Source organism: Chiloscyllium plagiosum, chromosome 24 (assembly GCF_004010195.1).
Source record: "Chiloscyllium plagiosum isolate BGI_BamShark_2017 chromosome 24, ASM401019v2, whole genome shotgun sequence".
Lineage (NCBI taxonomy): Eukaryota > Metazoa > Chordata > Chondrichthyes > Orectolobiformes > Hemiscylliidae > Chiloscyllium > Chiloscyllium plagiosum.
The window spans coordinates 15,028,480-15,034,479 of NC_057733.1; the positions used below are offsets into that span (position 1 = coordinate 15,028,480).

General features: G+C 41.6%; 1 protein-coding gene across 3 annotated transcripts in view; it reads left to right on the forward strand.

The window, feature by feature from the left end:
- The window catches only part of LOC122562034 (dynein axonemal heavy chain 9-like), a 508,505-nt gene that overhangs the window by 376,739 nt on the left and 125,766 nt on the right, over positions 1-6,000 (forward strand). The gene's annotated exons all lie outside the window — the stretch shown is intronic.

A 6,000-nucleotide genomic window follows, 5' to 3' on the forward strand; every position in this document is an offset into this window, starting at 1 on the left:
TTGACATATGCATTATCAGATATCACATGTTTTACACCAACTTCATTGAAGAGCCTTACAATGTGTCTTTTGCAAACATTACCTTGAATTGATGTTGATAATCTGAAATGTTACTTTAACTCACCTACAAAACACAATTTGCACCCATTTTGGACCTGCTGGAATGCCATTGTGGTATCTGAAATCTATTGAACTCAAGCATTTATACAATACAGTACAATTCAATACAGCACTGGAACAGGCCCTTCAGCCCACCAAGCCTGTACCCGATTCCTAATCCTTATTTAGACCTTTTCATGTTGTTCTGTTTAAGTTTCTTTACTTGTTAACATCAGATGAAGTTTATCCATGCAGGGAGGAATATTCTAGTCCCATGGAGTACACAATGTGGAGCTGCATATTCTCAGTGTTTTAATTGCAGTAAAATGGCACTTTCAGGTGACCCAATGGATATATCATGGATGTAATGCTTCTATAAAATATTGCTAAGTTGAAAAAAAGTGCTGGAGAAACTCAGCGATATGGAGAGAGAAAGAGAATTGATATTCTGTGTCCGATATGACTCTTCTTTGGAATTGAAAGGGGTTGGAAAATTGTGGGTTTTTTATGCAGTGGAAAGAGGGGGAAGCCACAGCAGTTGGAACAGATTATAGGGATGCTCAGAGTCAGAGACAAGAGGGGTTGGCTTTTAGTTCTGACAAAGATGCTGCCAGACCTGCAGAGTTTCCACAGTGCTTTCTGTTTTTACTTTTATGTATGTAAGTAGAACATAGAACAGTACAGCACAGAACAGGCCCTTCAGCCCACGATGTTGTGCCGACCACTGATCCTCATGTATGCACCCTCAAATTTCTGTGACCATATGCATGTCCAGTAGTCTCTTAAATGTCCCTAATGACCTTGCTTCCACAACTGCTGCTGGCAACGCATTCCATGCTCTCACAACTCTCTGTGTAAAGAACCCGCCTCTGACATCCCCTCTATACTTTCCTCCAACCAGCTTAAAACTATGACCCCTCATGTCAGTCATTTCTGCCCTGGAAAATAGTGTCTGGCTATCGACTCTATCTATGCCTCTCATTATCTTGTATACCTCAATTAGGTCCCCTCTCCTCCTCCTTTTCTCCAATGAAAAAGTCCGAGCTCAGTCAACCTCTCTTCATAAGATAAGCCCTCCAGTCCAGACAGCATCCTGGTAAACCTCCTCTGAACCCGCTCCAAAGCATCCACATCTTTCAATGTCGCCAATAGGGTGACCAGAACTGGACTCAGTATTCCAAGTGCGGTCTAACCAAAGTTTTATAGAGCTGCAACAAGATCTCATGACTCTTAAACTCAATCCCCCTGTTAATGAAAGCCAAAACACCATATGTTTTCTTAACAATCCTGTCCACTTGGGTGGCTATTTTAAGGGATCTATGTACCTGCACACCAAGTTCCCTCTGTTCCTCCACACTGCCAAGAATCCTATCCTTAATCCTGTACTCAGCTTTCAAATTCGACCTTCCAAAATGCATCACCTCACATTTATCCAGGTTGAACTCCATCTGCCACCTCTCAGTGTTGACTGATTTCAACCCAAGTCCCTTTCCACTTACGTCTTGCAGTATCAAGACCGAAGTATGGATAATTGTTGCGGTTGAGTTGTTTGGGTAAATAGTAGTAAGGCTTTTGCTTCTGTCTTCCAATAACTGACTGGAATTAATTCAGAATGAGCAGAGGGAAGACTCACAGTTGATTCACTCCATCCCTACGAAGAAGAAGCTGATCTGCAAACAGAATGGCACCCAAGTCTTTTGTCACATATCCAGTTAGGGAAGAGGTGGTCATGCACACTGTACCTGAGCCTCTTGCTCTGTCCATGGAGAGTCAGGGACAAAGTAGTTTCTACCTTCAGATGTGGGGTGTTGCTCCTCTAATTGTGTTCTACCACTACACAGCTACCTCGAGAGAGTTAAAGTAAAATATAATGCCTTTTGAATGGTATTTGAAGCTTTTTTCCCCGTTTTTTTTGGTATATGTTTTTTAAAACACTGGTTTAAAATATGTGATATAAGTCACCCTCATGAGATGGAATTGCTTTATCTTCGGTAGTTGATTGGGATGCCCCAAAGTTCCAATATACCTAAGTAATTACTACAAAATTATTCATATGTTCGTTGGACAGTTTCCCTTTCAAAGGGCAATGTTTTGGACATTGTAAGTATTGCCCCACGGAGTTTAAATGAGAAGACATGTGGTACAGTGGATAGAAGCCAGAATCTCTGGTTCAAGTCCTACTCCAGGACTTGGTGACAACAGAAGGTGCTGTTATTGTATTACCATACTCTTACCAGACCATTGGGCTGCTCTCTCATTTGACAGAAATAGCTGGTGGTGGTTTAATCTGAGGGCCACCACACCTCACGCAAGGGGAGAGTTTGAGAAGGAGTGTCCTTCGTGTTAACCTCAGCCAGTGATGGGAATTGAACCCATGCTACTGGTGTCACACTGCTTCACAAACCAACCATCCAGTCCACTGAGCTAAACTGACCCCCATAGAATGTGCGCTCATAACCTAGCAAGTTGATTATCAATCTATAAATCCTCCCAACATGTGTGGGAGGCAGTTAGAGTGGAAAAGTCTCTTGGTCACCCACACTCAATTTGTAGTAGCAACCCTCAAACTGTAACTTATGGCCAATGACCTGTTTCATGCAAAATGACAATGAACATACATAGGCCCTATGTTCGTCTGCCTCATGTGTCTCCATAGGTGAGAAGAGAAATAGAGTATTAGGTGTCTTTGAAGCTTGAAATTGATGTGTGTTTGGAGATATTTAGCATGAAGTCAGATATCCATTTATGCCGAGTCAGCAGTGCTCAAAATGAGGTACATCTTTGTAGTCTTGAAGGTGCCAATAATTACTTTTATTATCACCAGAGGTAAGCATCTGGATTGACATTCCCATCTCCCAATCCCACTAATGGAATAAGATCTTGTAGGGACTTCGGAAAAGTCTGTGTTGGGACCCCCAGGAAGATTCTGGAGAAAGCAGCCGCACAACTGAGTGTCTTCAAGGCTTTGCCTCCAGGAAGGTGAATTGAAGCATCGAAGACTCTGGCTGGTCAGCACGACATCTCAAGATGGAGATCCCTTCTGAAAACATGCGAATGTTTAGAAATAAAACATGGCCACGGCTATCAGGCTAGCATTGCGGAAGGGGCACCCTTCATGTCCTGGGGCTAGGGCTATATCGTCACCAGTTCATCCACCTACCATCCAGCTTACTCCATCCATCTGCTGGGCTTCGACATCAGAGGGACACTGAGAAACCACCTGGACATCTTAAATAGTGTGTGTGCACTGTGCCCCCCTGCGGTATTTTAATAAGCTTTAGTCGTAACTTAATGCTGGAGACCACATGACCATTTCCCCTATCCCCCCACAAAAGCAACCTCCCTCAAAGTAGACCCGAGGTGGCACTTTATCGGCAGACTGACAGTTAACACGTTATTCAGGACCCCCACCTTAAAACCTATCACCTTGGTAGAATGAAGTCTAATCCAAGGTGTCCTTAAAAGATTGTTGAGTGTGAAATCCATTGCTTATTTAACATTTTCTCTGCTCCACACTGAATAGATCCAACATGACTTGCTTAATTACGGAGTCCTCTGTTGTACTGTTACAGCTCTATATTTCTTTTAAACCTTCAAATGCAGCTTTCTTCATGCAAAAGTGCAATGGTTGTGGATGACAAAGAAAGTTAATTCCTGAAATGGAGTTCCCTCTGTAGTGACCCACATTCCTGTTCCCCAGTGCTTGTTTCTATTAAATGACACTGTACCTTTTTAGATTTAACCGCGGGGTCTCCCTGAGCACCCATTAACCTATATAACAACTCCTGACCTTATTCTTTTGAATTTAAATTATGCTGCTCCATTTAAAGGGAAAGCTCCACATTTTTATTCTGTTCTTGTGTATCTTAGTTTAAAATGTTGATAGGTGGCACAGTGGCTCAGTGGTTAGAACTGCTGCCTCTCAGCACCAGGGTCGCAGGTTTCATTCCAGCCCTGGGATGACAGTTTGTGTGGAGTTTGCACATTCTCCCCGTGTCTGTGTGGGTTTCCTCTGGATGCTCCGGTTTCCTCCCACAGTCCAAAGATGTGCTGGTCAGGTGAATTGTCCAGGCTAAATTGCCCATAGTGTTAGGTGCATTAGTCAAAGGGAAATGGGTCTGGGTGGGTTTCTCTTCAGAGGGTCGGTGTGGACTGGTTGGGTCGACGGGCCCATTTCCGCACTCTAAGAAATCTAATCTAGTCTAAAAAAAAAACAGGGCTATTACTGAGGCAGACTTGGGAATTAAGCAAGAATAGGAGATGTCTTTGATGTTTCAGCAATCTCATCCTAGTGTGTAAAAGCTCTCCCTCTCCTATTTATCTTAGTAACTGACTCCAATAATATTGCCTGCACTCACTGATAATTTTAGCAAAGAAACTATTGTTTCTATATTGTGATTTAAAGAGTAACCAAGGCAAAATTGACATAGTAGTTAAGCATATGTTGATAGATCTTTCATAGTTAGTTACTGCAACATCTTGTGAAAAATAAAACAGCAACTGAGTGACCTTAATTCAATCTTTGTGCCAATTGTGAAATAATATGGTATCAGAGGAAGAGGGTGATGGTGCATTTGTAATGTTATTGGACTAGTATTGCACAGATCTAGGCTAATGCTGTGGTAGCACAAGGTCAGTTGTGGCCGGTGAAATTTGGGTGCAATGATTAAATCTGGAAATGAAGGTAACCTTTGTAATGGTGACCATGAAACTATTATCAATTGCTGTTTTTCAAAGAAAAAGCCTGGTCCACTAATGCACTTTAAGGAAGGAAATCTGCCATCCTTATCTTGTCTTGCCTACATGTGACTCCAGACCCAGTACAACATCATTGACTCTGAGATGGAATAACACATTATTATTTCCAGAGACAGTTAGGGATGGACAGCAAATGTCAACAATGCTCACATCCCAAGAAAGAATAAAGAAAAAGATCTGTAATTAAATGTTCCACGCAACCTAACACGTCTCCCAGTATTACAGTATTTGTTGAGATCTTGCAAACACTGGCTATTAATATCTGCCGGTGAGTTTGGACAGACTTGTGTTACATAGAGAGTTGGCAAAGTTGGAAATCTGAAATTTTTTTAAAAAGGCATTAAATCATGGAGTTAAATAGCAGGCCAGGCAGCAGCTGAAACTGAGTGGGCAGACTTCCAATGAACTTCAAGCAGATCAACTTTCAGTAAATAATAGCAGATTTTTAAAATTTCTGTCTTGTAGCATATTGTAACATTCAACATTGATTCAATGCTGAGATCAATTCCAGTTCAGTTGGAAAGTTGGTCTTCTCCTGGATTCAGGCTGTCTGTACTGAATTACCCGATGCTGGGTTGTGTTGACGTTATTATCAATACCTTGAGCCTGGGGACCTAACACTCCTGAACCTATTGTGCTCCTGGTTACTATCCAGTCGTCACTACCAATAAGGAAACACACTCTCATACATGCACTCACTCATACGCACACACTCACTCTCTCTCTCTCATGCAGGTGCACGCACATATAAGTTATGGGGTGAATTTGTATTTGCAGAATTATATTTGCAGATGTTGCTTAAAAAGCGGACAATCTGCAGACAGTCAGTCAATGTAATATTTTATAAATTCCATCTTGGAAATAGAGCCGTCTGACTCAAGATTGGAATATAGACAGACTCTAACCTCACATCTTTAATGATTGTCTGAGCTGCGATGTCACCTTTTTTCTTATAAAAGCTCAAGTTATCTCAAGAATGTGACTTTAAAGAAGTTCTGGGATTAATTGAGCAATGGTTAATCAATTCATATTAATGAACTGAAACCTGCAACCCATTCTAAAAGATGAAAGACTTAACAGCAATCTGGGTTTGTTCAATATATCGTTTCAATTGCATGACACTATGATCTTTTGCTATAAATT